General features: G+C 40.4%; 1 protein-coding gene across 1 annotated transcript in view; it reads left to right on the top strand.

Moving 5' to 3' along the window:
* The first annotated feature begins 218 nt into the window (after positions 1 to 218).
* The window catches only part of fgf18a (fibroblast growth factor 18a), a 29711-nt gene continuing 17851 nt past the window's right edge, over positions 219 to 12078 (top strand). The window contains exon 1 of the mRNA XM_041796791.1: positions 219 to 336. The gene's annotated coding sequence lies outside the window, so the exon portion shown is untranslated. The remainder of the gene's footprint in view (positions 337 to 12078) is intronic.

Raw genomic sequence — 12078 nt, 5'->3', positions numbered from 1 at the left:
AGTGTGAGTCTACATTGCCCATCTGGTGCTGCTATGCTGTGCTGCTCAGCCAGCTCTCTAATAGCTCCAATAAGCCTGTGGTTTGCTGCCTCATACACACATATACACTCATATATATACACACAAGTGCATGAATACACACACATACTTAGATAGTTAGCACAAACCTTTACCCACATGCTCTTCTCGCTGTTATTCTTCTTCCAGGAAAACGAGGCCGAAAAATGACCATTTATTTACTTTGCTATGAGGCTTTAGCAACACAGCCTGACAGGACCAGTGAAAGGAGAAAGAAGAAGTCAAAGAGCAGAACGAGGAGGGAGAAGGACAGTAAAGGTAACCGAACAACAGCGAAGGATGAGTGAGAAAGGAATTGGCCAGCAGGAGCTACAAGTTGAGAGAGGGGGAGATGCTGCTGGTGGATGTTAGAGTAGCGAGCTGTGGTTTGGTCCGGTGCAGCGTTTGGTTGTGTTACAGTCTGACTGTGGCTTGTGTGGGTTGGGCAGAAACAAGCTGGGAAACAAACCGGAGCATGAAAAATGTCTGAATTCTCTGTGAATACTTAAAAACACACATTACAAGTGTAAAATAAACTTATCTTCTGAGTGATTTTCATGCACATTGAGGGCTGATGAGACCCATTAAGACTCACCACATGCTTTTCAAATATTTAGAGCTGAACAGTATTTGTGTTTGTACAAGTCTGCTGGAGGCAGCACTCTGCCCTGACCAGCCTGCTCCTGGCCCGGCCTTCGTGGCTCCGTTCAGTAGCAGAGTGTCTTTCCAGCCAGCAGGGCCACTCTGGGTCCAGTTCCAACAAACTCAGAACTTATTTACATTCAGGGGGGAAAAATATGCCCTTTCAAATATGCCTTACAAGTCATTTCTCGCTAGAGAAATATTTCTACACATGTAAACAGCACAACAACTTAACTTTGACGTGATTCTCCTGGATGTGGTGGATTACGCTCAAATTCAAAGCCAGGTTGTTCCAGTTTATCCAACAAAACAGGTCTCTCTTCAACTAAATGTTTATTTGAATCCCCTTGGGAAAAGCCAGGTGTTGCCAGTGTACACAGCCGGCCTAATGTGGTTTTTGGAGTTTACCTCAGAGTGCAGACTGCAGGTGCCTGTAGGAGTGTGCTGCAGGACTCAGAAGATAAGATGCTGAAGTTGGAGGTCAGAATGTGTCCCATGACCTGTGAGCATTGTGGTCATAATAAGTGCAGAGAGATACAGACAACTAAATTGACAGGCTGATGGCAGATGCACACATGCTGACTGTCTTTTTGAAGGCCAAGGCTGCCACAGTTACCTGCACTCTCTATCTGCTCCACCCCCCTACCCCTCTCTCTCTCTCTGTTGTCTTCATTTAATCTGTTCCAGAGCATTGTGATCACATGGAAAAAACCATAGCAAGTGCACATATTTCCCCCTTAGCCAACAGTGAAAAAACACACACTGGTGGGGTGTGGGTGAGAGAGGGAGGGGGTGTATGATGAAAAGAAAAAAAAGTGAAATAAACTGTTTATTCAAAGGCAGCGCTGAGCTCTTTTGTTGTGGTGGGGACCTGTCTTTTATTAGCAGCCTGAAAAGCCTTCAAAGGCTGGAAAGACAGAGGACATGCCAACAGACGAGTGTATACAAGGCAGAGGAGAGGAGGGGAGTGTGAGGGTTGGTGGGAAAGAAAGAGGGGGGACGGTGAAGGGGACAGGGCAGAGAGGTTTTTGAAAGAGGCAAACCAATGAGAACAAGGGTAGAAAGGTGGCGGTAGGGGAGGTGATGGAAGGCTGAGAACTTGAGATGGAGCCACTGGCCGTGAGGACACAGAGCAAAGGCCAGTGCTGAAGGAAAAGGGGGGTGCTGGGATGAGTCCAGATGGACCATAATATGGGGAAACTGTGCAGAACTGTTCTCATATGTTTGCAGCTTTTTTGTTACACTGGCAGGACTTTCACAGAGTCTTGTAACTGACTTTGTCAGTGAGTTTGTATGTGTGTATTTGGGAGGTTAAGAGGAGAATAACATTTTAAATCAGATCTTGAAAGTTAAAAAACACTTTTGGCAAATGTGTCTGTGCCCTAAATCTGTACACAGTTATGAGTGTGCGTTTGTAAGTGTGCTGTATGGAAGGTGTTTGTGTGCATAAACGTACATGTGTGAGGAAGATGGATGTATTTGGGGATAGCTTGGAGAGGCAAAGGAGACATTCCCTCATTGCGTAACTCCATCTCTCTTATCTCTCCTCTCAAAGCAAACTGTCAACGCTGTGTTCCCATCTGTCTCTCTCTCATCTCTCTTTTCTCTCTTTTCTTCTCATTCTGGATCAAGTCATTAGGGGCAAAACCTTTCTGCTTTCTTCCTTCTCATCCTGCTTTCCATCTCATCTCCTGAGTGTCCAAGCTGTTTGTCTACTTTGGAAAAGTGCTGTTGGAGTGATGTGATCCAACCTGTGTGCTCGTGTATGTGCACACGCTAAAAATATGCTGATGTTATTAAGGGTACGTGTGAGCAGAATGTGTGCAATCTATTTTAGTGTCTGTGTGTCGTGTGTATTTGTGCACTCGGCTGTGCACAGTGACTGCTCTTGAAGCTAAATCAAAGTGCTCTGCTTTCAATAAGAGTCACAATCAGCAAAGTGGCAGCAAGCAATGACATCACTGCAGCTGGGTCCCCAGCTGGAGCACAGAAAGGACTTTGGCAAGTGTATGCGCATGTATGTGTGTGTAACAGAGTCAAAGACTAGCGTACGCATAGTTTATTTGTAATCGCATATTTCATGCAATTCGTAAACTCCACGATGAAGCAAAACACAAGCAGGTCCATGCCAATGTTAAACCCAGCGTTCATGAATGTGCATTTGTGCGTGTGTATGTGGCGGCTGAGAGTGTAAGTGAGATTTCCAACCTCAGTCGTCCCCATCAGTCTCTCTGCACATTCTGTGCCTTGTTTCTATTGGAGCAGACAGTGCTGCGGTGAGAAAAACAACAAGAATTTCATCTGTCATTGATTAAGCCCATTAACGGTGGTGTCTGATGTCTTTTACACTCATTCCACACACACCGACATGCAGCTGAACTCACAAACACACCGAGTTACACAAACGCACACACATCCTGACTCCCAAAACACTGCACCGCTACCAAGACTACCATACAGTAACGGACACACCATGGAATATCATCAAGATCCACACAGTCCCTGTGTGCTTGAGTATATGTGTGTGTTTGTGTTGGGTGTGAATGGATTTTCACACGCTAAGTCATGCAAGCCGGAAAATACTGATCATAAACTTCCAACCAGCGTGTGCAACCAACAACCCCACAGAGAGCCAACTCACACATATAAACACACACTCCATGCTGCAGGCTGCTGACATAATTGCATGTACATGCACACCCCTACAAACACACGGTTTGTTTGCTGAAAAGAACATGCTTTCACAAACACATATGAAAGAGCCACTGAAAAGAAGCTGCTACTGAGCGTACCGCACAACCAGAAAGTCACTAAACAAATGTCTGATGTTGCCACTCTGGTATTTACCACTCCACCACTGTCATTTATAAGCCAGACTCACTACTTTGAATGTGCAACAATTGTGATTTTGGCTGCATGTTGAAAGTAGTTCTTGCATAATGGGACTGTTATGAGTTGAAAATAAAAGAGCTAAAGTGCTTCAATGCCACAGTGTTGACATGCTTTATGTCTATTTTTTTCACTGCAGAATTTACCAAACAAAAAAAAGTTGTGTTTCACTGGTCCTGTTGAACCAATGAAGTATTGGTGTGATTTTATCCACAGTTGACACAAAAGCCCACACTGTCTGATCATTTGGGTCTACATGACCAGGTAAAACATCCAGAGAAAACTAAAGTAGCCAAAAGAGGCAAGACATCTGAGCAGTTTCCATTAGGCTGTAAATTCAGAAATGAAATCAATAATCAAAAGTCTTGTAACAACAGAACCATGTGGCAAAAATGTTCTTAACAGTTAATGTGCTGCAAATCTCCAGAGCCTAAAAAGTCGATAACACACAAAAAAAGAACGCATGTAAAAGGAAAGAGCTGAAAATCCACTCACATTGATTTTGTTATGAATGACTGGTTTTGCTGAAGTTAACCCTTCTTAATGTTTTGCTATAGTCAGCAACAGATCTCAGTGGTGGAAATGTTAGCTGACTTTGCCCGGAGTGTAAAGTGCCTATTCCTCTTACTGGTACTGGAATTTTTGACAACCAGGAGGTAGAAGTTGTCAGGCCTAGGGGGAGTTGGTGTGGAGCAATGGCTGAGTTTGAGTAGAGACAATTGAATTACAGTAGTCAGCAGTCCAACCTACACCTTAACATAGAGGATTAACAAGGCATGGTGGGAATTGGAGAAGTTAAAGGGATTTTCAGATCTTTGTTTTTTTTGTTTGTTTGTTTTTTAAAATGTGAGTGGCGGTTTGGTTGGGGGAGCTTTGGGATAGCAGGAGACGAGCAAAAACACCACTGCACCAGTGTTAATTTTGGCAGCTATTTTTAGTTTAAGTCTTTGTCTTTAAATGAAATGCATTTTAGTTTTAGTCACATTTTATTCATTTCTATCCTTTTTAATTTTAGTTTAGTTTTAGCTGATGAAAAACATTTTAGTCTAGTTTTAGTCCATAAAAGTCCTCACAATTTTAGCCTTTACTTTTAGTCCAAGCATTTATTTTCTTGCATAAATTTGGTACCAAGTCATGGGAATGAATTCTATGTACTCTACCAAACCTTGGGTCCCTGCTTTTACAGCTGAGAGGAAAAATAGCTACAGATTCATTGTTTTTTGATAGATTTAGCCACAGTGGAGAAATATCACGGATTCTGAATGTCTGACGAAAACTACATTACATTTTAGTCTAGTTTTAGTCATCTTGAAAAAAACTATACTTACTTTTTGTCAGTTTTAGTCATCACAGATCAGACTGTTAGTCTGAGTCTAGTTTTTGTCATGGAAAAAAAGGCTGTCAGCGAACATTTTTAGTCATAGTTTTAGTCAGCGAAATTAACACTGCACTGCACCTCTGTCTTTCATTAAACTGACCTCTGTTGGTCTTGAGGGTTGTACACATGCCAGTCATGACATGCTGGCCTGGGAACTGAACTTACTCAAACATTCACACACTTTAAGTGTATGATATCATTTCTCTACAAAAGGAACATGAGAACATTTTATGCATTGTTGAAATTTGGTACAAGTATCTAAATCTACTCTACATTATTCTGATTATGAATAACTTAAAATAGCATGTTGCAAAAAAATGAAATCACAGGACTGAGTTTACAACCTCTTTATGTTAATCTGTAAATCCTTCGTTTTAGGAGTCTGAAAAATTTTTTTTGGATCATTAGGTTTGCGCCCTTCTTACTTATTGTACTATTGGTAGACTGACATCTCAAGGAGGTTCAGCTTTTTCACCTGACATATGATGCACACTCATTCTGTTTTTCCCCTTCTGCTGTCCAATGGTCATCTCACAGGGACTTGAAGGTTTATCAGAGGGTGTCCCAAGAACCCATTAGTTTCAGTAGCCTAGTAGTTTTAAAGTGCAGTGAAAAAGTATTTGCCCCCTTTCTGATTCCTGATTTTTTGCATATTTATCACACTTAAATGTTTCAGATCATCAAACCAATTTTAATATCTCACAAAGACAACCCAAGTAGATACAAAATGCCGTGTCTGAATGATTATTTAAAAAAAATCCAAACCTATCTGGCCCTGTGTGAAAAAGTAATTGCCCCCTCTTGTTAAATCATGAGTTAACTGTGATGAACCACAGTTTTTGGAAAGCTGAGTTCAGTTTCACTGGCCACACCCAGGCCTGATTTATTGACTCAAGAAATCACTTGAATAGAAGCTGTTACGGCTACAAGATCTCAAAAAAGAAACGCATCATGCCGCGATCCAAAGAAATTCAAGAACAAATGAGAAACAAAGTGATTGAAATCTATACGTCTGGAAAAGGTTACAAAGCCATTTCCAAGGCTTTGGGACTCCAGTGAACCACAGTCAGAGCCATTATCCACAAATGGAGAAAACTGGGAACAGTGGTGAACCTTCACAGGAGTGGTCTGCCAACCAAAATGAGTGCAACGACGACTCATCTAGGAGGTCACAAAAAGGACCCAGAACGACATTCAAAGACCTGCAGGCCACACTGGCCTCAGTTAAGGTCAGAGTTCATGACTCAACCATAATTAAGACACTGGGCAAAAATGGCATCTATGGGAGGCCAAGGCCAAAACCACTGCTGACAAAAAAGAACACAAAGGCTCGTCTCACATTTACCAAGAAACATCTTGATGATCCTCAGGACTTTTGGAGAAAAATGAAATAATCATTCAGACACTGCATCTTGTATTTACTTGTTTTGTCTTTGTGAAATGTAAAAATTGGTTTGATGATCCGAAACATTTGTCATTGCACTGTAAGTGGCTATGAAGCTTTGGAGGCAGGAGTTTCCCACTCTATCCTAAGCTCTACAATGTGATGTAGCATCTGCAGGGGGGATGCACAGCATTGGCAGGGTTCCTGTAGGTCCTGAAAAAGTCTTAAATGTAGTCTTATATTGCAGATTTGAAAAAGGCCATACAACATCTTTAAAGGGCTGTTTTTTTAACCAGTGTAAGGTCTTAAATTTTAATTGGCACTTTAAGAAAGACATGTCCTCATCCAATCTTTGTTTTCTAGCCAACATTGTACGATTGTAATCATCTTCCTCCACAAATTATTGCACAAATATTCTCCATAACTCAGAGAATCCAGTGTTGGATGTTCTAAATTTCCTGGAGGAGGTCCCCAGACCCTTCTCTGATTTTGTCTGACTCACTGTGATTTAATAAACTCAGTACTGTTGTGACACACTTGTCATGTGCTCTAACATCTGGGCTACCCGGTTGCCCCCACTTCAAAATTCTTACAGCCCATCCTTATTTTAACAGGTGTTCCCTGACAAAGAAAGTGTTATTCTGCTTTTTATTAGCTTAACTGTTTAGAATCAGCTCAGCACACCAGCTTAGTATATGCAGTATACTGTATATTGATAGAATAGATGCATTGAATGTGCCAGAAATAATCAAATTGGGCATTTATGACCCACAAAATATATTTTGTCTTCTATAACATTTGACATTTCATTAACAGTTCATTTGATCAGAAAGTTCAGCCCAGTGTATCAAGAAATGTCATGCCTCTCGCTGACAGTTTATTTTGCTAAAAGTGGTATTACTTATTCTCACTTCAGCGATTAAAAAGTCTTCAATTTGATTTTCAAAAGCATGTAGGAACCCTTATTGGTATTGTCCAGTATCGGCCCTTTTGATAGACATCAGTCACTGGCAAATAATGTAGGCATGAACCAGTGGCAGTAGCAGATGTTTATCTGCTGTGTCATATGACTTAAAGCTGGCATTTAGCACACCTAACAGCTGATATGGAGAAGACTTTTCACATTGGCCTGAACATCAGACCTGTTGAACAAACTCTGATCCATTTTCATGGTCAAACGTGAGAGAAAATTTTGGCATTGTGGGAGTAACACCAGTAGTAATGAAAAAGAATACCAACACTGGCATAGACCCTGGTTTATACAATTGGTGTTTCTCTAGTCTGCAGCATTCACCACAAGATCAAGTTTGATGTGAACAAGAGCTCCTGGTGAGGGACAAGTTGCTTTTTCCAGTGTGGAGGTGATTGATCTGTATTCTGATTCATTGGTGTCATCCTGTTGGCTCAAAGACTATAGAGCAGGGGACAAAAAGTAAAGTTAAGTTTGAGAAAAAATTCATAAAAGACAGATCTTAAAAACTGCCCAATTGAAATCATGGTTTGATTATTAGGAAAATAAAATAAAAGGCGTAGTCTGAGTTTTAAGTCATTCATTTTCAGAAAGCATTTTCTAATAACCAATCACAGTTCTTACTAAAATTGAACAGCTTTAGCACCTGCTTTTCTCTTTCTTTCTCTATTCTAACCCTCTTTTATATTTTCTCTTGGTCAGTGACAGAAATGAGCTTAGCTCCCCCATTAGGATTTTAAATCTAGGTTGAAATTGTGTCAAACAATCATTTTGGCACTCAAAAGGATTTTTATGTTGACTGAAAACCAGAACATTATGGGAATAATGTTGGCAAGTTGTCAGTCATTGAATGATTGTCTCAGGGTTTGTAGTAAATTGATCACATGAGGCTCTTCATGTATTCCTTTTCTGTGTCACTTATAGTTATCCTTAATTATCATGATGGTATTGAAACATATCAGACACTGCCAAGAAGGAGAGTGGACAGACAAGAGTCTGACCATTTTTAATTAAAAGCCCCCTTGTGTTTGTCTTATTTTCTCATTTGAAAACACTCACTTCATTTCTCCTGGCTGAAGCCTTCCTGACATTATCCCATTCTGTTTTTATTCATTCAAATAAACCTGGGTCTGGATTTAGACTGTGGTCTACCATCAGTTGATACCTGCTAAAGGTTCTTTGCAGTTATGTGATTCTGATGACGCATGAGGGTCAGGCAGAAAGTAGGGGACAGCCATGAGGAATGAAAGGGAACGCAGGAAAGTTAGTACTTTACAGCTCTAAATGGACCTGTGCACTGCAATTATCATTTAAAAATTTCTACATACTGTAAACCGAATATGATATATATAAATGGGTATTTTTCCTCCCACAGTTTAACAGATTTACCTGGTGTGAAGGCAATCAGTATCACAAAGTACTCAGTCCTGCAGGCCTCCTAGCATCATCTATCCAGGTGAAGGGAAACTTGAGGAGTCTTGTACTGAGCTAAGAGGCTAATTGAGCCCCTTTAACATTCAAAAGACACCTCATTTTGTCATAAACATGCTATTTATTGAAACAGTGATGTACTATCAACTGACTAAACCTTTAAGGGTAAGCAATGAATAATGAAGTACCAATCACAAACGAGTCTGTTCCACAAAATAGCTCCTTAATTTGAGCCACTGAAGCTTGCTCCAGTTTGAGTGCCAGTTTCCTTTCCTCCATCATTTGTTGTTATTCAGTCCACATTTAAGAAGCCAAAATGTGACCAAAACAAGAGCCGTTTCAGAGTCAAACAACCAGCCCACTGACCTGAGCCAAATCTGGATCTCTTAAATGAGAGAGCTTTTCCATCACAACGAGTGAGACTGGACAGACATCAGTTGAGGAATCATGGGAAAATCAAAGTTTAATGTGCGAAACAGTGAAAAACTGTCCTGAACAAACCTTGTAGCAACAGACCACACACTTGTCCAGGCTTTAGACCGAGGCTTTTTTAATTCCTCCCTGCTGCTGAGAACTTTTAAAACCTTTTTTCTTTTTGCCTGAATATTTTATTACTTTCAGGATTTCATTACTCTTTCTGTTTTTATCACCTTATGCGGTTGAATATTGTAGCATACACAAGGAGTTTTAGACCGTCTTTACTCCTAAATTTAATTTCCCCTTTAATCCTCCCTAAAAATGACAAGGGTACTTCTTGATCAGACTTTTTAAAATCTGTCAGGTGACAAAGTCTTTCCTTAGAACCAGCTCTTTCAGTAATAAAACTGCCAACCTTGCCAAAAAAAAAAAAAAAAAATTCTGCAGGACAAACCCTAAATCAGATTCCATCCCTAAATCTGCAAAGGTAAGCTAGGCTAGGCTACGATACCATACCATACGATACATTATTGATCCCCTATTGGGAGGAATTTGATAATTACAAGAGGTCACAGTAAGTAATTAGCAAATATATAACAGAGTGAAAGAAAAAAGAAGCAAAGGTATAATAATGGGATATAAGAGGATAGGTATAATAAAGTATTTGCATATTTAGATATGCACACTTTCACTTATAGAAGGACATAAACCAAATATAGCAAAAACACACACAGTGTGTAGCATATGGATGTTGATTAAATGATGATACTAGAGCAGGTTATCATTACATGTGTTAAGATAAATGGTGTTATTTTCCAGCTTAAATTGTAGTTAAAGTGCAAAGAAATTACAGTGGTATAAACATCTATGTAAGAAAAAAAAATCATAAGGTGGGGATTTTGTTGAAGATTCTGATAGCCAAAGGCATGAACTATCTGTGGTAGCGCTCTCTTTTGCTGGGTGGTGTAACAGTTTCAGGCTGAAGGAGCTGCTCATGGTCCCCACAGTTGTTTTCAAAGATGTTTGTTTGTCACAATGTCAACAGGGGCTGAGCAACTCTAACGTTCTGATTCTAGAGCCGCCCCTGTGATGGTATGGTTTTTGAGGTGACAGGAGACTTTTATTGCCTTTGCACCTCCTCTCACTGACTCCAACTTGTGTTCATCTGTAAGGTGAGTCACAATAGATCAATTATTGATTGGATTCTGATGATTTCTGCCCTTTTTAGAGGAAAAATGTGAACAAACTGCCGCACTGTAGAAAGAAGTTTAGCTTTTATAATGATGTCATAAAGCTGATTCGACGCTCTGTCCCAAATGCGGTTGCATTCACATCTCATCCAAACCGAGCCAGAGTCCACTTGAATCGTGCCCGAGACCACCTCCCCAAGTGGGCCCAGGCTCAGTGCCTGGGCGCAGTTTGTTTGCATTCACACTACCTAAACGAACCGGACTTTGGGCTCAAGTGCACTCTGATCCGGAACCGGGCCCCTAATGTGAAAGCACCCTAATTGTAGACCTAGCTGATTTTGACTTAATTTTTGTCAAAGATGTTGAAGGACACCTTTTTCTTCCAGTCTGCTTGCCCTCAGTCAGCTTGTATCCAGCCTGCTTTCATCTAGTCAAATGGCTCACATCGTTCGTTACTCAACAAATTTGTGCTTCAACCCCAACTCTCAGTCAAATGGCCTTCAACCTGCAGCTTGGACTGTAAACCTGAAACCTTCCTGTCTTAAACTTACTTGATGCCTACCTGCTTTCCCTGTGCGGACTTTCTTTTGACATTTGGCAGTCAACTTCAGAGGGGACTTCTACATCTTCAGCCTTTTTTTGACGAATCCAGTAGGCACCACAGAAAAAGACATGTTCATTCTAACATGTATTGCAGAGTTTTGAATGATGAATATCCAAGAGCCTTTGTGACCCACCTCTACTAGAGGCTTACAATTATTAAGTGACCCTTTGTTGAGCAATCTGCATCCACTTTTTCTCTACTTTCAAGTTTCTTTGACTTTTCACCTGTCTGTGCCTGTTATGATTGGTTTTATAGAAATATTCAAACAACTTGTGTTGAAATAGCTTAGTAATTACTGTGCAGCATTTGAAGAAAAGTGGTAAATTTTAGTTGTTTCTTTGTTACATTTTTTTCAGTGTTCAATCTAATCTGTAGTTTTTTAGGTATTTAAAGTCTGTGAAGTTTCCTTTCTCTTCAGTCAGCACAGCTCTCAGCACATCATTTGGGTCTTAAATAGCTCCCTCATAATAAAATCTTTTTCCTCCAGCCGTGTTAATTTGGACTATTGAGCTGAAGAGAATAATTAAACTAAATGCTTGTCTACCAGCTGTCACTACTTGATTCATTCACTTTTTTATTAGAGAAACTAAAGGGTGTTAGGGCAAACAGGGAATAGAAGTATTCCAAACTAATGGATCTACTATATACTGATTAAGGTATATTGGTAATAGAATAGAATAGAATAGAATAGAATAAAATAGAATAGAGTAGAGCTAAGCAGAGCTGAATATAAAGCTTGCAGCAGCACAGCAGAGCAGGAGGGGAGGGTGAAACCACAGCAGAGACCTAGGGGAACAGAGCAGTGATGAGGGACAGCTACCAGAGACACCCAGCAACCCACACACAACAGTGCACACAGGCCATTAAAACACACATGATTACGCACAACGATACATAGACCATGAAAGGGTAAGCATGCAAACATGCTTTTATCAGGTCATGCTTTTAAGTACTTGTATATCACCTGTAATACTCCTGCAGTGCACATGTACACACTAGCTACATGATCATGTCATGTTTCCCCCTATGCTCCCATCTCCTTAATTTAATCAAATAACAGAGATCCTTCACTTTTTTTTACCTCACATTTAGCTTTAGAGGGACCGAAGGTTGGTT

This window comes from Cheilinus undulatus, linkage group 10 (genome assembly GCF_018320785.1).
Source record: "Cheilinus undulatus linkage group 10, ASM1832078v1, whole genome shotgun sequence".
NCBI lineage: Eukaryota > Metazoa > Chordata > Actinopteri > Labriformes > Labridae > Cheilinus > Cheilinus undulatus.
The sequence above is the reverse complement of the archived record's forward strand: the minus strand, read 5'-3'. Positions and strand labels throughout refer to the sequence as shown.